Raw genomic sequence first — 25,360 nt, forward strand, 5'->3', positions numbered from 1 at the left:
ATGCAATTGTTTTCTGTTTGCCAGGAGACAGAAACATGAATACTGTTCTGACAGGTTCATTATGCATTTCTGGATAATAAGAATGTTTGAGAAGTGTTAATCACTGCCAGTGTCAGCTTTTATATTTAGCATGGCACCTTAAAGCAGAAATGTATTATTACAGTTTAAGAGAATTCCAGCTTCCAGAAGAAGCTATTTCAAAGGGATAATATTTTGTAGCTTTAGTTATGGAAAAGTACATTGAGGCTGTGTTGTTTACATGAATACAATCAAATTGGAAAGTCTGTTTCTTAGTCACAGTATAGGTTTAGGAATCAAACTGGCCATAGCTGGAAAAAATAAAATCTTTTTCAAATCAGTTGCAGTTTCTGGTGACTTCATGGACATAGTGATGTAGTTTTCTTGAAGAGAGGTCTACTGGAATTGACTGTTGTGCAATGTGGTAACTGCATGTATTTGTATTTCTTTCTTTTTTATTATCCAGTCTGGGGCATTAGATTCCAGAAGGCTTAGATTAGTAGCTGTAAATGCTTCTAAATAATGAATTTGACCTTTTGTTTTCTGAGTTCCTCTGAAGCGCATCGTAAAATGGATTTAATTCTACTGGCAGTTATCAACAGTTTTAGAAGCATAAGAGTATGTAATGCAGAATGATGAAGTGATGTGTAATTTATAAACTCTGGTTTGCCTTAAATTGAGGGAAGATTGCTTGGTCATGTGGCTTAACTTTAGACTGTTTCTTCAACACTCAACGTGGTCTTGTGGTTTCCTATTGTTGGCTCTTTTATGGAAATCATCTCTCTGCTTTTATCGGGTATTACAAAGGATGCACTGGTTTAAAGATTTTTAAAATTGAAATTTCACTTCCCTTGGTGTGGCTTTGAATGAAATCAATCTTCAGTTCTTGAAATGTGAGGAAGCTATATATTTCTTCACCTGGGAATCCTTCCCTTTTTTGCTGGCAACATGAACAATGCAATTTAATAGTTGTGTGTAACACAAAGTTCAGTATCCAGACCTTTGCTTTGATTTGTATCACATATCTTTGCATGACTACTTAATGTATTCTTCACTTCCTCAGTGCAATTAAATATTGACTCAAAATCTCTGGAGACGTGTTATGCATTAATTTAAAACGATGTGGGTGGTCAGCTTGCAAAACCATCTTTCTGCTTAGCATAAATTTCTTGTTTCTGTTTTGTGTGCTTCTGGGTACAGGATGTAGGATAGTTCTACTTACTGTGCATAATTCAGCCTTTACATTTTAAATCTATAAACTAAAATATAAATATAAATGAAGGATATTATCTAGAACAGAACAATGTAATTATAAATTTGGGGACACTTTTTACTTAACAGAACAAAAGTAACTATATGCAATATGTGGTACTATACAGTCTGGTCACACATTTGTTAATCCAACCCTTAGTTTCCCTTGCTTAGTGGAACAGCCATGTGGTAGTAATACTACAAAGCATTGAAAAGAGGCAGAGAAGATTATATTAGTCAAGTTTCTCCTGAGCTCATTACAAGCTGAACATACAGCTCTATCGAAATGTAAACCCAGGTAATCATGGATTCACTGACTGCATTTCGTACTGGCTTTCATTTTTTCATATTTTTTCCTCTAATATATATTTTTGAAGAAACGAGGTATTAGGGAAAGACTGGTAGAAGAACACTGATAGTTCACTCCTTCTGAACGGTGGTCCCTCAGGTACCCTGGTCCCAAACCATATGTTGTGCCTTCCAAAGCAATAGATATACAAGGATAGCTATTGCTTTGGAAGGCACAACATATGGTTTGGGACCAGGGTACCTGAAGGACCACCTTTTTGCAAGAGACACTGCCCGTCCAACAGGACCAGCAGAATGAACATGCTACAGATTGCTAGTCAAATAATGTGGGCTGGTGGAGACCAGAAGACAAGCTTTTTCTTCAGTGGCCCCTGCTCTATGAAATACCCTTTAGCAGTGATGGGATTCAGCCAGTTCGCACCACTTCGGGAGAACCGGTTGTTAACTTTCTGAGCAGTTTGGTAAACTGGTTGTTGGAAGAAATCTTTAGGGCAGAGAACCGGCTGTTAAATTACTTGAATCCCACCACTGCCCTTCAGAGATTGCATTGGCCACAACCTTGCTAGGCCCTAAAAACCTTGAGGTGCTAAATGTGTCAAGGGTTTCATTACTGGCAAAGTATCTGGCTTCTAAGTATATTTAATTTGGATGGTTTTAGTGTTTTTGCTTGTTTTACTGTTTCTATTGTTTTTAAATGTTTTTAATATTTTAATGGTAATATAAATATATATTGAATCCCTTTGTCATGAAATGCATGATTGATATATTGTGAGGAGAAATAGGACGAAGGGAGATTAGGTATGTTTGCTGCCTTGAGTTTTTTATAAAAAATAATAATAAAAAAGGTGGGATAAAAATAATGTAAAATATAAAATATATGTTTAAATGGGGACCAGCTATTTTAATTCCTAATTGGAGAATTTGATCAACACACTCAGAGTGATGAAACTGAGATGGGTGGCCGTATTAATTGAACAAATAAATAAATAACCATAGCCCATTAATGAAATATGAAATAAATCAATTCCCTGGCACTGGATAATCCATATACTGTAATCACAGATATCCAATCACAATAGACTTCCCTCTTACTATTTATTGCCCCAATTTTGCATATGTAATATACTTGGAAAAATTGAAGTTAGCAAGATTTCTGAGCTTCTTTGGGAACTCTTACTGCTAATTTAAACTGCTATAAGTGTTCTATAAGAAAGACCTGGAAGGTCTAGTTAAAGGAAAGGAACCTATTCCCCCTTAAATTGTTGAAAAATGGCTATTTAGTTTGAAATCTGAAGCTTCCATTTTTAATTATTTGTTGTCGTTGTTTATATAAGTATCTTGATCAAAGTCTCTGGTTACTAATTAAAATAACTGGTTCCCATTTAAACAAATATTCTATATTATTTTTATCCCACCTTTATTATTTTTAATAAATAACTCAAGGTAGCAAACATACCTAATCCTCCTTCATTCTCCTATTTCCCTCACAATATACTATTAATCATACATTTCATGGCAACGTAATTCTTAGTTAGAGGACTATGGTCTGGTTAGAATCCAGTGTGTTGAACCTAGGAATTTTCAATGCAGAGCGCAATGACGCTGTCTTTCTTATCTAGCCTTTTTTTTCCTGAAATAAATTAGGAGGCTTCTGTCCAGATCTTTTAATATTTCCTAGAATTGGCACTTCATTAACATATGGGAATATGTTTTTTAAATAATTTTGAATAATTTATTCATTGCAACTACATATAACTTGTGAAAGAATGTAGCCCAAGCTTGTGCAGGAATGGTTGAATTGTTACAGGAAGAGTTTCAGAAATTATTATCCAGTTCTGAGAAAATATGAGAAAGAAATGCAAAATAATCCTTTCTGAATTTTGTTTGGAATAAGATAATGTGGATAAACTATGGTAGGCTTTCGAGATCATTATTTTAAGCTTTCACAATAATAGCGTTCCTTGTTTTCCTGCTATCCCTACTTCTTGACTTTGACTACCCCAGAGGTTTAATACAAATTGCCTTTCTAGGTAGAATATCCCAAAGCAGCTTACAAGTACTGTAGAAATTGCAAATAATTCTACAATGAATATTATAGAAAATCATCTGAGCAGTTGGGAGTGATTATTCTGCGAAATACAAAAATCCAACTTTGTGTGATTCTGTTTCAACATTTTATTTGTCTAATTCATTAGGACACATACTCTAAATTCCACACGCTCGTTTACGAGAGAATAAATCCAAGTTATTAATGAAAAAAAATTAACTATCTAGCAAATTGGAAATATTCTGCCTCTGGGTTTGAGGAAGAGACTGATTTTCTTGTTCCAACTTTTTGCATGAAGTATTACTGATTTCCTGTTCTATGGCTCAGAGTTAATCCTCCTGATATTTTTTTATCATGACAAATTTGGAATTCGTGATCATTCCTAAACTTTGATGATTTAAGAAGTGACACTGTTATTTTTCATTATGATCTTAGCAGATATTTCTAAGGCCTTCGAGTTTTTGAATTATGTTTGCTGTCCTGAACTGAAGCAATATAATTTTGAATGATTGCTGAAACCATCGGTATACCAAGGCATTAAGAAAGAAGAAAGATCTGTTTTTTTTTTAAAAAAAATAATATTGAAATATTTTTGAAACATTTTAAGCCTATCTGAGCTGCCACATCACTTTCAATGCTTCTATTTTCTTCTAACCAAAGCTTGGGAAGGCAGGTGACAGTGCCAATATGAGGTTGTTTAGAACTAGCATGAATTCAACTGTGAGACATCTGTTCATCATGAGGATACAATCACTTGCAAGTTCCCCAAATCAATTGTTCATGACTTTTCTAACCACTGCCTTATTGTGGGGAATTAGACAATATATAAATGAGGACTAAGTCTACATACATATAACATATCTTTGTCCGTATACTACGGAACAAGTAATATGGAGGTGCATAAAGGTAATGATTTATTCAGAGAAGATTAATATGCGCTGGATAAAGAAATTAGCTGTTGTTGTTTTTTTAGATGGTGCTGTATGCTGTTGAAGAATAAGTGCACAATCTGAACTCAATCCTAAACTCTATTTATACATTTTCCTGCAGCAGACTCATAGTTTCAAGTTTTGGTTTCAAATCTTTATTGTCAGTGCACAACGTAAGTACAGTGTGATTGGTTGAGCTCCCTCAGTGCATCCCCCCTCAACACAATACAATTCACAGTGAAGACAGAAAATTCCTAACCCAATAAATTGTTGTGTCTCGCCCGCTTTCACCGCAGCCGGGGCCTTCTTATCTGCTTCCGAACGCTGAGGAATGTCCTAGTATACCTCCAGCCCCCAGCTCTGGCTCCATGCCCAGGCAAACGGAGCAACTAGACCCCTCCCCCTCCCCCACAGCATGTGAGCCTGAGGAAGGTCAATTGCCAACAGCTGCAGACTGGAGTGACCCTCGCTTCAGAAGAATTGATAGGCGGCGGCGACAGAAGGAAAGGAGGGGCAGGCCTGGATAAGTGCTGAATCATGGAGCACACCCCATGGCCTATATAAAGGATCTGCTTTCTGGCATTCTCTGAGTCAGGCAAAGTCTAATATATCTTGCTGAAGTCACTTTCTGGTCTCCTGCCTGCCTTGAGAACTTTGCTAGGACTTTGGCAGAGCTGCAGAGGCACGCCTGATTCGGATTTCCCTGACCCGGTCGTCAGCGGAGGAGTGGGACACAACAATAAATCATATTAACCAAACACCAGTGTGAACATCTTACATGTTATGCCGTGCAAATCCATCCTATTACATAGTTATGATGTTATTTCACATTCAGGAGTCTGACAGCCCATGGATAAAAACTGTTCTTCAGCCTGTTTGTGCGGCTGGCTATGCTTCTATATCTCCTTCTTTATCCACCTCCTTCCGTAGGTGGGTAAAGAAGTGGTGACCCGGGTGAGAGTTGTGTTCTTTGTTTCACTTATTGCAGAGGAGGAGAAAATGTTTCTAATGTTGTTTCTTGTAAGAAGAGATAGCAGCATCCTCATGTCTATCCATGGCCCAAAGAATGTGCATACTCAACAGGTCTTTTGAGGGCTTCCTAATCTTTAAAAGATTTTCCTTCCTTTTCCAACAGTTGGGAATAATGCTGATGTACCTACCACCTTCCCTGGTATCTAGCAACATCCCTATCTGAGTTGCTAGATTCCATTGCCAGGTTAGCAGTGGAGTGCCTGAGTCTGATTGCCCTTGGAGACTTTAACCTATCACTGGCAATAAAGTTCCTGGGTCAGCTCAGGAGTTTGACCTCTAAAATAACCATGGACCTCTCCTATACGATAGAACGCTCAACATTCACTAGAGGATGGTTGATAGATCTTGAGTTCTTTTGTCTCAGGACAATTGCGGTGTGATTTGATATTGGAGGATTTTACCATCAATCTGTTTTCCTAGACAGGCCACATTTTGGTTGCTCTCCAACTCATTGGGATCGCCCACGTCAACCAGGAAAAAGGGACTGTTAGCTTGGCTCACCCATTGATAGTGCCTCTTGGGTTCCAGAGGGAGTTTGAGGTTCTTTCCAAGGAGAAGTCAGGCATTTCGGCTCTGGATCGGATTGCCTCTGTGACCTTTCTACCCTGTTTTCCCGAAAATAAGACCCAACCGGAAAATAATCCCCTGATAATAAGCCCAACTGGGGTTTTGAGCGCATGGCAATAAGGCCAAGCACTTATTTCAGGGTTCAAAAAAATATAAGACAGGGTCTTATTTTCAGGGAAACACGGTATGATTGAATATTGTGAGCCAAGAACTCTGTGTGTGTGTGTGTGTGTGTGTGTGTGTGTGTGTGTGTGTGTGTGTATGTGTATAATTTATATGTATGTATGATCTAGGACTAAATATTTTCTAAGTCTTTATTTCATTTATCCATTTAAGTTTTCATATGATTAACAGCATTTTATTTTTAAAAAATGATAGGGTTTTTATTGCAGTGGTATTTATTATCATCTGATTTAATAATCACTTGTAGTAGATTAGGATGAAAATGTCTCAATCCCAAATTGAGATGTCAGTTGATGTTGTAATTGGAAATGCTGCCACTAAGCTGCACTCATGAGATTTGTGTGTGTGTGGGGGGAGAAATATTGAAATCTCACCAGACCTCCACGTTCTTGCATGAGAACTTGTGTGATTGAGTTCTCTGAGACTAGAAATGAAAATGTTTTGAAAATATTGCAGAAAAAGAACAGATGGTCATTTTTGAGATCTCAAATAAGCAACTAGCATCCTTTCCATTAAACTGAGATTGGAGAATAGGATCAAATGTGTACAAGGGGAAGAGATGTGGAAAAAGAAAATGCCAGAACAAGAAATAATGGCTTGCCAAACTGCCATGATGGTGAACCTATGGCACGCGTGCCGGAAATGGCATGCAGAGCCATGTCTCTGGGCACGCAAGCCATTGTCCGTTGCTCTTCCAGGTTCAGGCAGGCCGACCAGCTGGTCTTCACGCATGCGGGAGCTCTGGAAACCAGAAGAGCAGCCACCCAGTGTGCATGCGCACACCAGGAAGATGATCTTCTGGTTTCGGGCACGCATGCACGTGCGAAGACAAGCTGGCCAATGCGCATGTGCATGCCGTAAACCGGAAGATCATCTTCCTGGCACACGCATGCACACTGGGCGTCTGTTCTTCCAGTTTCCGGCACGTGCGGTCCCATTTATTGACAAGGTTTGCCAACACTGTTCTAGGAGAAGTGCAGATAAAAAATGCATAAGGTAGAAGAGCTGTGTAAGAAAGGACATGTGGAGAAAAAATAAAATAAACTAATCCAGAAAATGAAAGGAATGAACCTGGGGGATGAAGAACGAGGAAGTGTACAAAATCAAATAGGACAATGTTGCATCTTCTCTGCGGTGTCCCATTGTTCATCCATTCTACAACATCTTTAGTGCTAAACTTGCACTAACGTCATGCAAAACGTCATGCAAAAGAAATGTTTGGGTTTTTTTATTTAATTCATTTATTAAACTTGCATTTGCCTACAATCTGACACATCTTGGAAGCTTACAGAGTAGCCAGTGTACAAAAGTTAACGTATTCCCAACATGATGAAAATGAATAACACCATAAAATTCCCACTAACAACAAAAATTGCACTGTAGAAGTTATAATCTCTTTTTACATATCAGAACTGAATAACTGCAGGAGGAGAGAAAAAAGCCATTATCATCATGCCAATGATGGGACTTGAAGGTTAAATCCTAGGCCCATTTGGGGAACTAGTTACCTCATGCCTCTGTCCCCAGCACTTATACTGTATTTCTATTTATTGATGGGCTTAGACCAGGGTGTCAAACTCGATTTCATTGAGGGTCACATCAGGGTTGGGTTTGACCTCAGGGGGCTGGGGAAGAGGGCATGGCCAGGATGGGCAAGGCCAGCTCAATATCACTCATTGAGATTACCTTTTCGGATGTGACGGCCTCCTGCATCTCTCTACCAGTGGAAACAGAGCTTGGGGAAGCCACGCAAAGCCTGCCTAGGTTTCATTTTAGGCTGTAGAGGCCTTGTGAAATCCAATTTTACTGACAGAGGGTTGCAGGAGGCTGTTGAGGCCATAAACAGAGCCCGGCGGGCCACGTGGTGCCCTCCCAAGCTCATTTTCACTGGCAGAGGCACCACAGGCGGGCCTTTCTTTTGCCAGGGCAGGCCTGCGGACCAGATCTAAGCACCCTGCAGGCCAGATTCGGCCCACAGGCCTTGAGTTTGACACCCCTGGCTTAGATAATGGCTTATAAAGGCACACAATAATAAATCCAGCCCTGTAAGTTTGTGCTACTTGAAGAATAGGTGCTTTCATTGTGAAGCCTCTGTTGACATTTTGTTCATATCTAGCATTGTGATTATTCCTTACCCCTAGCAAATAAGGATAATATTTTTAATTAAAAAAATTTTTTTTTTGTTTCTAAGATTGCTAAGATCGTTGAAATACAAATCCTGGGCACACTGTCCATTTTCATAACAGGGTACATTGAACAGTCTGATATCCTTGAATTCTCATATTTCTAAAGGAAAATTTAAGATTAGGAAGCAAAATAGTTGTTAAAATGGGTCACAAAGGGGCATCTATGCAAAAATTGAAAATCCTAGTATTTAACTGCTTTAAACTCTTTAAATTGTTATTTTGGACTTCTGCTTCACCAGAGAGAATTTTTAGAGTTTCAGCTTCCTTGCTCTCTCCCTCCCTCCCTCCCAATTATTTGAGCAAGGAAGATATTGTGGTTATATAATTACTTCTATTACTTATGCTGGGATAAGTTGGCCAAAGCCAATATGTCTTTCTCTTCCTCTCTTTGCAAGTTCTGCATTATACTTTTCTCTCTTAATTTCTCCCCACCTAACTGATTGATGAATGTCTGATCTAACGGACTTATTTATAAATGAAATTGTTACTAGGCAGAGAGCTGAATGTGGTGCTAAAGTTACAGCTTGCCCATTAACCATAAAAGGACATACTCAGTTCCTGGCCCCAGACAAGCTGAAATAGTGCTGGAGATAAATCAGGAATAATGGAATAATTTTCCCTTTCCTTCTTGTCTTTAAAACCTTTTCCCTGTTTTTTGCTCCATGATGTTAATGACACCTTCTGAATTCTCATTTCTCACTTCGGACTATTTACTACAGAATCTCAAGGACCTTGATAGATCAAGACGTTGCATGAACTTCACCCAGTACAATGCAAAAGTTTATTACAGCCATAATCCAGTAGTTATTTTAAAAAAGTAAAGCAAGTAAAAAATGTACAAAAAGCTAAAAAGAAAAGAAATTCATATGAACTTTCAGACCCAAAAAGAGCATATCAGGTACCAAGAGCTACAGAATTTGAAAACCCTTAAAGATGTATCTAAACACTAGTCAAGCAGAAGAACAAGTGACAAATAGATGTCATACCCTCTATTTCTTCTTCACTGTAGGTGCATATAGCTGAAAGAGTCTGAGTCATCCCAACAATATAAACTACAGTGATGAAAGGTAATATTTTTATACTCCCACAGTAGGATGATAGAAAACAATGCATTCAGTTTGGCCCGGTAGAATTTGAGGACTGCTAAACAGAAATTCAGTCAGAATAGAGCTGGAAGGGACCTTGGAGGTCTTCTAATCCAACCCCTTGCTCAGACAGGAGACCCTATACCATTTCAGATAGGTGGCTGTCCCATCTCTTCTTAAAAACCTCCAGTGATGAAACACTCACAACTTATGAAAGCAAGCTGTTCCACTGGTTAATTGTTCTCACTGTTAGGCAGTTTTGCCTTGATTCCAGGTTGCTTCTCTCCTTAATTAGTTTCCATCTAGTGGTGAAATTCAGATTTTTTTTAAAATTCCGGTTCTATGGGCATGGTTTGGTGGGTGTGGTGTGGCTTGGTTGACGTGGCTTGGTGGGCATTGCAGGGGAAGGATACTGCAAAATCCCCAATCCCTCCCCACTCCAGGGGAAAGGAATCAGATATTGCAAAATCTCCATTCCCACCACACTCTGGGACCAGCCAGAGGTGCTATTTGCCAGTTTGAACTACTCAAAATTACCGCTACCGGTTCTCCAGAGCCTGCTGGATTTCACCTCTGTTTCCATCCATTGTTTCTTGTCCTTCTTTCTGATGCTTTGGGAAATCAGTTGACTCCCTCTTCTATGTGGCAGCCCCTCAAATACTGGAATACTGCTCACACGTCACCCCCTACAGTGGTGAGTTTCAAATTTTTTTACTACCGGTTCTGTGGGTGTGGCTTGGTGGGCATTGCAGGGGAAGGATACTGCAAAATCCCCAATCCCTCCCCACTCCAGGGGAAAGGAATCAGATATTGCAAAATCTCCATTCCCACCACACTCTGGGACCAGCCAGAGGTGCTATTTGCCAGTTTGAACTACTCAAAATTACCGCTACCGGTTCTCCAGAGCCTGCTGGATTTCACCTCTGTTTCCATCCATTGTTTCTTGTCCTTCTTTCTGATGCTTTGGGAAATCAGTTGACTCCCTCTTCTATGTGGCAGCCCCTCAAATACTGGAATACTGCTCACACGTCACCCCCTACAGTGGTGAGTTTCAAATTTTTTTACTACCGGTTCTGTGGGTGTGGCTTGGTGGGCATGGCAGGGGAAGGATATTGTAAAATCTCCATTCACACCCAACTCCAGAGGAAGGATACTGCAAAATATCCATTCCCTCCCCAATCCAGGGGAAGGTTACTGCAAAATCCCCATTTCTTCCCGATAAGCTGGAACTTGGGAGGGAGAGAATAGATAGGGGCAGGGCCGGTCAGAATTTTTACAAGCTTTGTTTTCATTGGCAGAGGCACCTCAGTCCAGGCCTTTGCTATTTCCAGGGTGGCCCCACAGGCCAGATCTAAGCACCCCGCAGGCCGCATCCGGCCTGTGGGCCTTGAGTTACAATTGCTTTCTTTCTTTCTTTCTTTCTTTCTTTCTTTCTTTCTTTCTTTCTTTCTTTCTTTTTGTGAGCCAACAACCGGAATATAGGCTCTACAGCAATATGTCCAGTACAACATAACCTGGTTAATTTACAAAGAACAAAACTTGATAATTCCTTTTTGTGACTAAAAATATTTTAGAGAGAGCAGAGATGGAGATATTTGTGTAGTGGGAGAATATATGTTCAGCTTGAACACCATTGTTAACCTTGAAAATTTGTTAATATACGGTTCCTTCATAATTTTTCGCAGGAAGGGTTGGTCATCACGGTCTGACACAGGCACCTCAAGAAAAGCAGAAGTCTTTTAGAGTGCTTTCAAAAGAGAAGTCTCACTGTCACATTTTAACAAGTCCCAGTTTTTATTTGTGGAAGCCAATTGCTCAAGCACTGACATTACTATTTAAGCTATAAAAAGACATTGCTTAGCTATAAATTCAGCTTTTCTCAAACTTCTCTGTGCACTGGTGTTACTTTCTATGGAAATGGTAGGGGAAGTTGAAAGGGAAACTATGAAAGCAGAGGGAAAGGTTGGGAGAGAATTGGACTTAATGGTTTCTAAAAGAATCTCTAGTTGTTTTTATTTAGCTTTGCTTAAAGATTCCATTCAATTCTATTAGAACTAGAAGTTAATTTACTTACAATTGCCTTAGAAAATAAGAGTTCCTTTATTTCCTCCTGGATCTCCAGCTGACTTAGAACGAGATTTCAGTCCAAGATTTGCTCCACAATATTCCTCCCTTTTGTCCATTCTGCCCAAGCAGATTTTCTCCTCACACACTTTCTTCAAACAGGCAATATTTAACAGGCATTTAACAACATTAGAAGTTGGAGATGTGACCCGGTCAACACTCTGTTCATAAAATATGTATGATGAAAGAAAAATTCTAATAAAACTTGTTTACAAAAGTAGAAGAAGAAGAAGTTGGACCTCATTTGCATTGGTTCCCTAAGACAGTTATGGCAGGAAGAACTTTAATTTAAACATGAGCATCCAGGATTAATTCAGGTACCAAACGGATTGCTTGGAAGGCACTCTTCCACTCACATAGTTAGTCTTAATCATATTTGACTGAATTCAGTTTTCCTTCTTGGCTGCTCTGCTCCAAGAGCTGGAAAACAGGTTTAAATCCCACGGCCCTGTTTTCCCCTCAGTATGAAGTATTCTGTAAAGATTGAATAAAGAATTCATTGCTTTTCAGAGAATGTTTCAGTCTCCTGTGCACTGGTGGAATTTAGATATAAGTAATTCCCATCCAGATCTAAATAATGTACCTAATCAATTTTAGCTGGTTTCAAAAAGCTAAGCAGAATCAGACAGAGTTTGGATGAACAATCGTAAAAAATGGCAGAGCTGTAAACTAGATCAAGAAGTTGAAAAATCAGCCCAGATGATGTCCAATGGCAAATGAGTTTTAGATGCCTCATCCATTGAACGAGATGGTTGCCTCTAAATTCTACCATCTATCTAAAATCATGAGTGAGATGTGTCAAAAGGTGACATCTATTAAGAGACAGATTCTGAACATATTATTGCATCAGATTTCCTGAAATGTCTTTATACACCTTTCACAGTCTTTTTATGTTTGATAAAACATAAAACAATTTGCTTTGAGGAGTCTTAATTTTCTGTACGCCACCTTCGGAGCCCTTGAGGGCCAGCTGGTTAATAAGGAATGAATGGGTAGTGATGAAGTCACCACTTCGTGGCATGTGCTTGTGCAATGTTTGTTGCCTGCAGCTGCTATGATTTATTTTGCTAATGTTTTTTCTGGAACTAGTCAATCCATCAAACGGTTGCATTCAAAGTAGGTCACCCTTTAACGCTACCTTTGTTAGAAGGAAGTCAACAAGTTTGTGGTTAAGCCATTGCAATGGATGGGTCTGTCTGTTTTTATTTTATGGGTACTTGATTTTTTTTTCTAATTCTTATATGAATGTTCAGTGTTCTTTTGCATTAATGTGGTTGCAAGGTCATATACCGTATAACTTTACATGTGTGCATATTATGGGAGTAGAAAAATCAATGTTTGTCCTGATCTCAACAAAGCAAGGGAGGAACTGTCCAGCAATTCAGCAATCAAAAGATATTACATTGACTAGAACAGTGGTTCTCAACATTTATAGTGCTGCTAGCACTATAATTTGGCTAGCGATTTGAAGAGCCTGCAGCTGGCTTGTGGAGTCAACCATTGGAGCGCGATTCTTCGACTCGCAAGTATACTTCCCATATTTCCGATGGTCTTAGGTGATCCCTGGCAAATCGTCATTTGACCCCCAACGGGGTCGCGACCCACAGATTGAGAACCGCTGGACTAGAAGGATAACTGTCCAGAAAATTGCTTCATCAGACACAAATCAATGGAAGCTGTAGCATCAGTCATTTCCAGGCAAAATTCGAGAGTAATATTGGTTTCATTGATTCATTTATTTCTGATATTTATTTCATTGACTGATGTTAGTAACAATGTAACTGTATTCAATTGAGTGAGGTGACTGGCAATAATTAAAATGAAGAACATAAAGTAGAAAATATAAACCTAAATTAAAAACAGTTCACAAATTAATGTATATTTATAAGGCTGATGAAATATTTGAACCTTGTCTGCTCTTCTAATGGCAGGGAGATTGAGAACCACTTTTCAAGGGAGAACATTTCAGACTTGGGTTTGACCTAGAAAACCTTTTCCCACATGTTAAATGAACAATAATGGGGCATTTCAGGCATCTGCAGAAAATCCTCTCCTACAGATCTTATGTTAGACAGTTTTATATCTGGAAAAATGGTCCCTTCTATTTTAATTCCTAAGTTATTTAAAGCTTTAGAACTGAACACTATTATCTTAAATGATATAGGAGTGCAGTTGACAATCAGTGAAAATTATTCAAATCAGCCATTTCAGGTAGTCCTTACAGTAGTGGCCAAAATTGTGGGAACCTTTTTGGAAAAAGTGCATTTTTGAGGTTTGATGGCTAATAACACCAATTTTTTAGGGTGTTTCAATATAATCATATTCCACTGCTGGAATGGCCTGGGAATAGCCCAGACCTTAACCCAATTGAAAATCTATGGAGCTGACTAAAGAAACTTGTTAGTCAGAAGCGACCGAGCAATAAAACCCAGTTAATAGAAACAATCATTCAATCTTGGTTTCACGTTATAATAGCTGCAGAGCTAAAAGACTTGGTCCACTCCATGGGAAGACGTTGTAAGGCTGTAATTCATGCTAAAGTTTACCCAACTAAGTGTTAACTGACATGGTGATAATTTTTGTATATCTCATTTCTTCTACGTGTTTCACTTTTCTTCTTTATACTGTAACTGCTATTCTAATAGCAAATCCTTCATAAAAGTTATTGCATTCCATTCTTGATTAAATTATCTTTCCATTGATATATAATTATTTTTTTTTATTTTTTTTTTTATAAAAAAGTTTTATTTTTACAATCTTATCAAATAATTCATCCAATGTACAGTTATATACAATTAGTCGGGCCTGCCCAGTCACCACCCCCCTTTTTAACCTTCTTCCCTCTTCTACCTTCTTTTACTTTCCAAACCTTCCTCTCCTTCTCTTATCTACCTCCTCTCCTCCCTCCACCCTACACTCTTCTCCCTCTTCTACCCCTCTTCCTTCCTCTTCTCCTCTTTCCTACCTCCTACTCTCTCTTTTTTCCCTCCCCACCGTTCTAAAATGGCAACAGGTCAGACCCGACCCTACATTAATTATATTTATACATCTTCAATAATCCCTGTACATTAACCATCACTACTACTACTACAACAAAAAAGTGGGGTTATTAGCTAGTTTTAGAAAATACACTTTTCCCAAAAGGTTTCAACAATTTTGGCCACTATTGTAACTTGCAACCATTTTTTTAGTGACTGTTTGAAGTTACAACAGCAATGAAAAAAGTGACTGCTTTTCACACTTACGACTGTTGCAGCATCCCCATGGTCACATGATCAAAATTTGGATGATTGGCAACTGGTTCATATTGATGGCCCTCTGACAAGCAAAGTCCATGGGGGAAGCCAGGCTCACTTAACAACCACATGATTCACTTAACAACTGCAGTGATTCACTTAACAACTGTGGCAAGAAAGGTCATAAAGACGGGCAAAACTCACTGAACAACTGTTTTACTTAGCAACAGAAATGTTGGGCTCAAGGATTGCCTGTATATCATCCCTGTCATTTGCACCGAATAATAGCCAATTGCAATTTCTACAACTTTTAAAAAGTAGACCCATAAGATTGTATTCTCCAGAGAAGGCTTGAAGGCAGACGAGGTCCAGGCAGAAGAAGAACATCATGGCTTCAAAATTTAAGGGACTGGTTTGGACAAAACTCAGCAGCACCTTTTTGTAAGGCTGTTGATAAAAATAGAATCGCCAGCATGACCACCAACGTCTGATGATGGATATGGCACACGAAGAAGAAGAAAAGATTGTCTTGAGATAATCAAGACAGGACAAAACATGAATAATTGTTGCTAATATATCCCAAATATGCTTTTTCAAGAGGCAACTGGATTTTCTGGATTTTGTTTGAAGACATTTCACATCTCATCAGAGCTGTGAAGAAGCTTCTTGGATGAGAAGCAAAACATCTTCAAAGAAAAACCAGAAAGTCCAGTTGCCTCTTGAAAAAGCACCTTTGGGACAACCATTACCTGGATGACTGAGAATCTCCATAGACATGTTGCTAATCGAACATGGGAAATTATCACAATTGGCATAGTACTTATATTTGTTCAAAAGTTGCATTGCTGTCATATGTAAATCCAGTAACAGCTGAGTTTATGAAAGTAAAACTCTTTTTTTTTTTCAGGGCAGGGCAATGCCATGCAGAGAAAGTTAGATTGCTATCAAAATCCTGAGTACAGTTTTCTGTTTATCCTGGTTTCCGGTTTCCTTCCTGATAAACCATTACAGCTTTGATACTGACTGTAATTATGACCATTTCACCTGAGTAGGATTCTGACACAAAGATGTCTTTGCTGTTTGGACTGTGGTTCAGTTCTGGGTCACTACAGGTAGTCTTCAACTTTTATGACCACAACGGAGCCCAAAATTTATGTTGCTAAGCAAGGCAGTTAAGTGAGTTGTGCCTCTTTTTGTCACCTTTTTCCCACATTGTCAAGTGAATCACTACTGTTAAGTGAATCATATAGTCATTAAGCAAATCCGAATTCCCCCATTTAACCTACTTGGGAAGCTTACAAATGGTGATCACATGACCCCAACATAACTGTCATAAATTCCAATAAATTGCATTTATTCTGTTAAGTGCATGCCAGGTACCAAGCACCTAAATTTTGATCATGTGGCCACGGGGATGCTGCAATGGAATTAAGTGCGAAAAACAATCATAAGTCAGGTTTTTTTTCCCCAGTGGCATTGTAACTTTGAACGGTCACTAAATGAATGATATAAATTGATGGCTACTGTAACCGCTCTGGAAAGAACCCAAAGATGGAAATAGCAATAGCAATAGATTTGTATACCGCTTCATAGTGCTTTACAGCCTTTTCTAAGCAGTTTACAGAGTCAGCATATTGCCCAATCTGGCTCCTCATTTTACCCACTTCGGAAGCATGGAAGGCTGAGTCAACCTTGAACCTGGTGAGATTCAATCTGCTAAACTGCTGGCAGCCGGTGATCAGCAGAAGTAGCCTGCAGTACTGCATTCTAACCACTGAGCCACCGCGGAAAGTTGGCCCTTTAGAAGAACATTCAACAAACTTAATTCTTTGCTTATAAACAAGATTCTGTTACTGGTAGAATTGCTTTTCAGAAGGGCTTTAGGGAAAGACTAGCCTAATTGGGTAAGAATGGATTGTAGCCTAATCTGTATGAGGCTTATAAATCACTGCTAAATTTCCTATTTAATGGTACAGTAGAAGTACTTTGTGAACATAGTTACTTTACGCCTTCTGTTAGTGCTTAAATTTAGATAGCAAGATTAGATAGGCGAGCCAGTTTAGTGTAGTGGTGAATTCATCAGATTAGAAGATTTAGGGACTATGCGTTGTAGTCCTGCTTTAGGCACAAAGCCGGCTCAGTGACCTTGGGCCAGTCCTTCTCTCTCAACCCTAGGAACCAGGCAATGGCAAATCACTTCTGAATATCTTGCCAAAAAATGCAGACTTGTTGAGGCAGGTGCCAGGAGTCACGACTGATTCAAGCCATACACAGAGACACACACAAATGATTAAATGGATGGATGGATGGATGGATGGATGGATGGATAGATGGATGGATGGATGGATGGAGATAGATAGATAGATAGATAGATAGATAGATAGATAGATAGATAGATGATAGATAGATAGATAGATCTAAAATGTCTCAGATATAAGGATGCAGTATGAATTCCTGTGGGATTTTTTTAAAAGATAAAGAAAACCTGTTTTATCCAATATTGTTACTTTTCCAATAACATCTTTTTCTCACTACCCAACATTGTCTTAGAGTCTTCTTATTTTTACAGCTCATATTATATTATCAAGTAAAACTTAAGAAAATGTTAAATCATTAGCATATGAGTGACTGGCATATCTATTATCTTTTATGACACATTAAAAGTGCTGTCAAGAGCTGGCATTTTATTTAGTCTGCTTCTTCAGTGCCACCTCAGGCTCCCAACCCCTCCTCCCCCAGCTCAAGCAGAAATGATAAATGAAGGGAAGATTATATATTATTGCCTAATTAAAGGTACATTAATGTAAAACTAAAGATGAGAAATTAATAGCAAAACGCATTAATGCAGCAGTAATAGAAACTGACTTTATTTGAGCCTCCTGCATTTTAAGAGCGACAACGGTTGCAGTGACTGGCTCGGATCCTTTAACAATGGCATTCAACAGTTTTTCTTGCACGCTGGCCAAATTGTGTGACCTACTTCATTGAAAACAGTTATTCTGAAATGTAAGCAGTATTCAGAGAATCAATTCTTGGCTTGTTTGTGATGCATTCCATGTCGTTGCTATGCGAGCCTGTACATATTAAGGTGCGGGCAATCACCCTGATATTGTCTAGCAAAACAACATGTTGTTCAATAGGTCTGGCATTTTCCATTCCTCCTACAGATTTGTGGCTGCTTGGTTTAGGGAAATAGGTGAAGGCATGGATTTACTTACACACAGAGATATGTATATACTCTCTCTCTCTCTCTCTCTCTCTGTGTGTGTGTGTGTGTGTGTGTGTGTGTGTGTGTATTTACGACTGTGTAATGCATTGCTTTTGGCTGGAGTCAGGGTGACTGAATGGAGCTGAGTGTTTACTGGCCGGATGCCCTTCCTGACGTCTATGCAGAGTTCACAGCAGATATCTTCTCTTTGTGCCCTGATAGAGAAACATCTGTTGCTGCCTAGGATTGACTTCTCAATGTTCTGAGTGGGAGGTGAACATCTTCACCTCTAGACCACCATGCTGCTTGTGTGTGTGTGTGTGTGTGTATGTTTGTTTATATACAAAATCAATATGCATAATATTTAAAAACTTCCTATGTCATATAACGGATCTGGGCAGTGTACAAAAAACACATGCTGCAGTCAAATCTTGGACATGGAAGTAACTTCTGTTCCATTTAAAGGATTTTCTTTCCTGAAAGATTTACAACCTTAATTAATTAGGCTTGTGTAGCAGGTGACCTATTAAGTCAAATGCAGCTCAGCTCATCAGCTCTGTACAATCTCCTGTTACGTGTCAACGTTCCAGAAAACCTCTCCTGCAGAAAAGACTCTGAAACCAACATCTTTCAAAGTTCTTATACTGGCATAGGTAAACTGGCACAGTTGGAGGAAAACCGAAACTGGGGGTTCCGGTTCCTCCCTCAGTAATACAAACCCCAAAATCTCCACCCTCATGACCCCTCTTCCGGTCACATACTCCAATCTTCAACGGTCCCATGTCGAAACATCACTCCAGCCACTCCTTTTCCAGATGCAAACCCAGCCTGACCTTGACAGGCAAAAAATGTTATTATGTCTAATCATCCCTTGCACAACCACCCTCCTCCCATCCTTTCCCACGGAAGAAAATTGTAGCAGCGCATGGAAGCCTTCGGCCTAGTATGGCTTCCAAAGCTGACATTACATGCATGACAATCCCTTTATTTTTAATTCTTGCATTTGCAAGCAAATTGAAAAACTTTACTTTCCTTTTTTTTTTAAAAAGGAAAGTAAATTCCTGGTGAATTGGGAGCAATACCATGGATTATATAATTTTGAAGTTCCTGGTCAGGAACTTTTCAAACTCCTTGGATTAAAAAAAACACATTCTGTTCTGTCCCCTCCCGACCTCAGCCACGCAAGCTGGCTAAACGAGCCAGTAATTGAGTTCAGGGCTGCTATCAGTCCTGGCAGGGAATCTGCAGCTGCCCGCCAAAGTCTCCCTTTTATCTTGGGGTTGCCAGGCAACCAAGAAGTCAGCAGTCCAGGCTGAATGTTCAGCTCAATTCTCCAAGAGTCAAAGAGTTCAACTCAATTTTTGCTTGTCACGGAGCAGAAGAGCAGCCAGGTCTGCATTTATACTCTGTGGGGTGTGGCTCCATGACTCAGCACTTCCTAGGCCTGCCCCACTCCTGCTTCTGTTGTTCCCACCTCTCCTGCCTACGAAACCTAGGATCCAGCCAGGCCTGATTGCCATCAGCCGGGTCTGGAGGCGTGGCCTGGGGGGGAAGAGTCAGGGGACGGAGGCCTCATTATCTCCTCCACCTGGCCTGCCTCTGGCTCCTGGAGCTGAGCCAGGGAAGCCGGTGCTCCAGAGGTAAGTCCTGATGGCCCTTCCCCCTCACTTTTCCAAGTCACTTTCTGGCAGTGGGTCCGGCTTGGGGGGCGCAGACAAAACTCATTCTCTCTAGTTCTTTTGTTGTGTTTATAGTCATATTTGCTCTTTTCTCATTTGCCTCTAATTTGCAAGAGGAAATGCTTGATCTTCAAATTCTCAGTAAATGTTTAAATAATTTCAGTAAATTCAGGAATGTGAGGAGCAGTTAAATGTGGTGAGAACTTTATATTAGTGGAGTATCTTCCTTTTCTCCACAACACTCTTATTCTTGGTCCAGCTTCTCTTTCTCCCTGTGTGCCACTGTGCATTCATTACCTCTGCTTGCACTTTCATAATCAAATGTGCTACTTGTATTGATTGCAAATGAATTATTAATCATCTGAATCTGTCCTGTTTAATGCAGTGTAATATTGGACAAAACGGAGAAGGGGGTAAACTCTTACTTTGTTTGCAAATTGTTTCGTAAAGCTTGTTTCTTAGCATCTTCATTTTTTCCCCTGTAATACCAGGTAAAAGGAAATGAATGTAATTCACAAATGGGAGGAAAAAGTCATTCCATCTGTAGGTTTTATTCAAAGGCAGGGGTATCAAACTCGATTTCATTGAGGGCTGCATCAGAACTGTGCTTGACCTTGGGGGGGGGCATGGCCAGGGGAGGCGTGGCCCGATTGACATCACTCGTGTTGGGGGGCACCTGTGGTGGCCAAGTGCTAAGGTAGGACTTCCCTCAGACCTTCCGTCCCTCTCATTATAATCCCATTTCTCCCTCCCTCTCTTCCTCCCCTCCCTCCCTCCCTCCCTTCTTTTCTTTTCTTCTTTTTCTTCTTTCTTCTCCTTTCTTCTTCCTTCTCCTCTTTCCTTTCTTTTCCTTCCTTGCCCTCTTCCCATCTTTCCTTCTTTTTCTTTGTCTTCCCTCTTTTCCTTTCTCCTTTCCTCCCCTTCTTGGATGCAAAAGGGGAAACATTTCTCCTTTTGTTTTGTTCTGCTTTTAGTTTGTTTTACTAGTCCTCTATCAGCAAATATTGGAGCTCAGGGGGCTGCATGCACGCCCCCAATCCCCGTTTTCGGCTGTTGTGGACTCCTGTAGCTCTCTGACAGTGAAAACTGAGCTCAGGGGATACCCTGAGCTCAGGGGATACCCTGAGCTCCGTTAATGCTGGCAGAAGGCTGCAGGAGGCCATCATGGCTGAAAATGGAGCCTGGGAGCTACAGAGTTACATTGTTGCTGGCAGAGGCACCATAGGCTGGTCTTTTGCTGTTTCCAGGGCAGCCCCCAGGCAAGATCTAAGCACCCCCACAGGCTGAATCCGGCCCGTGGGCCTTGAGTTTGACACCCCTGTTCTAAGGCATAACTGTTAGCCCAGCTTTATACTAGCAGTGTCGAAGCTTTAGGATTTAGAATTGGAGCAAATTATAAGCAAGATATAAAGGTATATATTTTTCCTTCTAACCCCTATGAGTGATGTCATGCTGGCTACATGAATGCCAAAACATCTTTGGACAGGGCCAGTTCAATGGACCTTGAAACGGAGATGAGCGCCAACCCTTATAGTCCCTTACGACTAGAAGAATAAAATCCGCAAGGACTTGTTTCCTTCCTTTCCATCCTTATGGCTAGTTTGTGTTTTCCTCAGTCTCGGACCTTCTATCAGACACATGTAAGTTTGAGGATTCTACATGGCATCTTAGCTGTGCTTTAACACTTTTCTGGACAGCAATCTCTGGTGTTGTTTCTGGGCTCTGCTGGAACCAATCTCATAGTCTAGAAGTCACAGTCTTAAGCAGGGGCAAAATGTAAAATTTGTTACTCTCCTTGGTGGGGAGGTGGTAATGTGACTGGGTGGGCATGGCCAACTTTTTTTTTAACTTTTAAAAGCATTTTTTCTACAACCTCTGACGCAGAGCCCTCATCCGTACCTTACCTTGCCTCCAGCACTGGCCCATGCTCTTCCTCAGCCTCATCGCTGTCCGACTCCATTGCCAGCTCGCAGGCTGCTGGAAGACCACAACAATGGCCTGGTACTTCTTCAGCTTCTCACTTCCTGATGATGTTGTCACTTGGCACTTCTCCATTTATCAACAACATTGTCTTCTGCTCTTTATCTACTACCACGATATGTGATTGATTGGCCAGTACTGACTGTCCTTCTGGATCTGAAAGACCACAGGATCTTCATGATCTTATTCTCCACTGCCTTCTGTGGGATCTCCCATCTGGAATTGGGAGGATCTAGCTGGCCCATATATTGTGCAGATGTTCCTGTACACAGTGCTAGCTACTTAGATCTGCCATTCAGTTTATTCTCTTCTTGCCTTGCCACTATGTGTTGGATTGTTTCAGCATAGTCTGCACACTGTAATTCTGTGTCTGTGTGTGTATGTGTGTCAGACACAGAATCAGACAAACATATATACCGCCTGAGTCTTATCTTGTTCCTATCAAAACACTTAAAATCATTTAAAACATTTTAAATGATTGAAATGTGATTGTTGTGACTCCAGCCCCATGCCCGACAGTGACTGAGAGTGATGGGGAAGGGCCGGTAAGGCTTACCTCGGAGCACCGATTCTTTTGGCTCGGCTCTGGGAGCCAGAACCAGACCAGTCGGAGGATGTAATGAGGCTGTCATCCCCTGATTCCTCCCTTCCCCAGGCTACGCCTTCAGACCCAGCTGATAATAATAATAATCAAGCTTGGATTGACCCGTGCTTCAGAAGATTAGAGAGGTGGCGTCATCAAAGGGAAGGGTGGGGCAGGAGCCCCACCCCACAGGATATATAAGGAGCTTTGGGACTGCTCTCACTCCACGGGAAGCAAAAGTTTAGCTAAACCGTTTCAAAAAGAGCTGAAAGTCTTGCTACGTGAGTCATTTGTTTGAACTTTGGCAGGCAGCTGCGATTTCTCTGCCAGAACTGATAAGAGCCGTGAATCCACTGGCTGAAGGCCAGCTTGTTACTCTGAAGCGGGGAAGGAGACAGAACAGTGATTTTGCTGTTTGTTATATAAAATGTCCTGATGTCCAATGGAAAACTTAGTGTTTATTGATGCCACAAATGAAAAATTAATATTCGGGGTTTGTACCAAATTGCCATACTATGAAATCATTTCTGTTTCTGGCAGAGGGACCTAAATAGAAACTTCCTTAAAACCAGTGAAGGAGGTAACATTTGTCTCATTGAAACCCAGTTTTTATCTGAAGAGATTGGCATAATTGATGGGAAGAGCAGGGGTCCAAGAATGTTGAAAAATAGGCGTATGCTGTCTTGTTATCTGGTAAATCAAACATTAGTAGGATTTTGCCTGTGATCTCAGTTAATGTAAAATTCTATGTTGGGTCTGCCTTCAAAGAGGCTTCATAAACTACAGTTTGTGACCACTTGTTTCCTTTCATGGTTTCCTACTATAGGTAGTCCTTGACTTACAACTCTGTTATAACTTCCTCGACTTTGAAGTTTTTTGAGTGGAACTCAAAAAAGTGACTTACAACAATTTTTCACACTTATAACTATAGTAGCATCCCCATGGTCATTTGGATGCTTGACAGCTAATTTATATTTACGACGGTTGCAGTTTCCCAGGGGGGGGTCCTGCGATCCCCTTTCTCAACCTTCTGACAAACAAAGACAATAGGGAAGACAGATTCACCTAACAAATCGTGTTACTAATTTAACAACTTCAGCGATTCACTTAACAAATGCGGCCAAGGGAAGTCGTAAAATGGGGCAAACCTCACTTAACAAACATCTCACTTAACCACATAAGTTTCAGGCTCAGTTGTGGTCATCAGTCAAAGGTGGCAGTGTTTACTTACGTTCAATTGCAATGGCTCCTAGTACCGATCTCAGGCTAGGCTTTCTTTCTTTCTTTTTTTTATTACTTTTTTCCAACAAACAAAAAAGAAAATACATTATTACACCCTTGTGCTATACATAAAAAAAGGAAGATTTGGGTCTTCGGATATGTCCTCATGATTGCCAAAATCCACGTTCTCGAGGTACAGGTACCGAAGCATCCAATTTTCCAAGCGCATAGTCCACGAATGGTTTCCAAGTCTTCCAGAAAATATCTTCTTTATACACACCACTTCTAATTTTAATATCACATGTCATTTTATCATTTATGGCTAATTTCCACATTTCAGAATTCCACTCTTCTATTCTAAAAATCACATCTAATTTCCAATATCTAGCTATTATAATTCTACCTATTATAATCATAATTCTAATCAATTCTTTTTCATATTTTGTTAATTCTATTTCCTTAATTACCAACAATAATATAGTTTCCACTCTCAATATTATTACTTTCCCCATCATTTCAAATATCATTTTCTCCAATTGTTGCCAAAACTTTTTAACCTTGTCACATTTATACCACATATGTTCATAAGTCCCCAATTCCATCTTAAATCTCCAACATTTTTTACTAATTTTTTTATCCATTTGTGACAATCTTACTGGAGTCAAATACCATTTCCAAACAACTTTATAATTATGCTCTTTAATCCTTATAGATAAAGCTCAGGCTAGGCTTTCAAGTGATCATTTGCCTGCTGTAAGAGTATTTTTCTGCAGGAAGCTTTGATGAATGAGTATACTCTTCCTCCCGCCCCCCCCCCCTTTTTTTTTTTTTTTGGCAATGCCGCTTTTTGTAAGACGTTCAGAACAAGCACATCACTGAATATGGATTTATTTGCAAAGTTGCTTAGGGAAAAAGCAGGGAACCTTCTGTCAAAGGATAAAAAGCCCAGAAGGTAGTACTGACCTGCAGTATGGGAAAACCGGCACGAGGTGAAAATTGTATTTAATCTGCAGTGTAAAGGCTGAATGGGAGCTGGATGCACATGGGCTCTTCTCTAAGCTGCCAGCTGGCTGATCCTAAGAATGTGCCTATAGTTGGCAGGTGGTCCCCTTTTTTTTTTGGTTCTTCTGTCTTAGCTGCTTATGGGAGCCTCTGCTCTTCAGTTAGGGCCGCGTTCAAAATTCTGAGCAAAGATACACCCTTACATTCTTTAAGCCAGATGATGAGGAATTTCAACCACTCTTGCGCTTAGATTCACAATGCCCCAATTTCATTGGATGCTTAATAGGATTAGCATTTGGTTTTTTCAGACCGCTTTGATTTACGGTGTTGAAATGGCTTGTTCAAAGGACTCGTGTATGAGCTCGAAGAGCACAGGGAGAAGATTGTCATGCTTGAATCTGTACCATCAAAATGACAAAACGAGTTTACAGTCAACAGTAGCTTATTGATGAGAGATGCTTAAGTGGACAACTGCTGCGCACTGCAGGCTGAATACATGAGATGGACACCCTGAATAGATTATGTGCTGAGACAAAAATTATTTTCCCCCTAGTGTTCTTAATCTGTGCCTGCCCTCCTCCACCTTCTAGTCATAATGGCATCGATGTTCAGTTGTGTATTTCAATTCATACTTTCCTAGCATAGCAAAAGAAGAGTTATAAGCACATTTGAGATGTCACCTGCCCCATTCTCACAATGTAAAATAAGATATATGTACCA

At 40.0% G+C, this 25,360-nt stretch overlaps 1 protein-coding gene across 2 annotated transcripts in view; it reads left to right on the forward strand.

Moving 5' to 3' along the window:
• NLGN1 (neuroligin 1) overlaps positions 1–25,360 on the forward strand; it is a 636,113-nt gene that overhangs the window by 232,464 nt on the left and 378,289 nt on the right. The gene's annotated exons all lie outside the window — the stretch shown is intronic.

Source organism: Ahaetulla prasina, chromosome 6 (assembly GCF_028640845.1).
Source record: "Ahaetulla prasina isolate Xishuangbanna chromosome 6, ASM2864084v1, whole genome shotgun sequence".
NCBI lineage: Eukaryota > Metazoa > Chordata > Lepidosauria > Squamata > Colubridae > Ahaetulla > Ahaetulla prasina.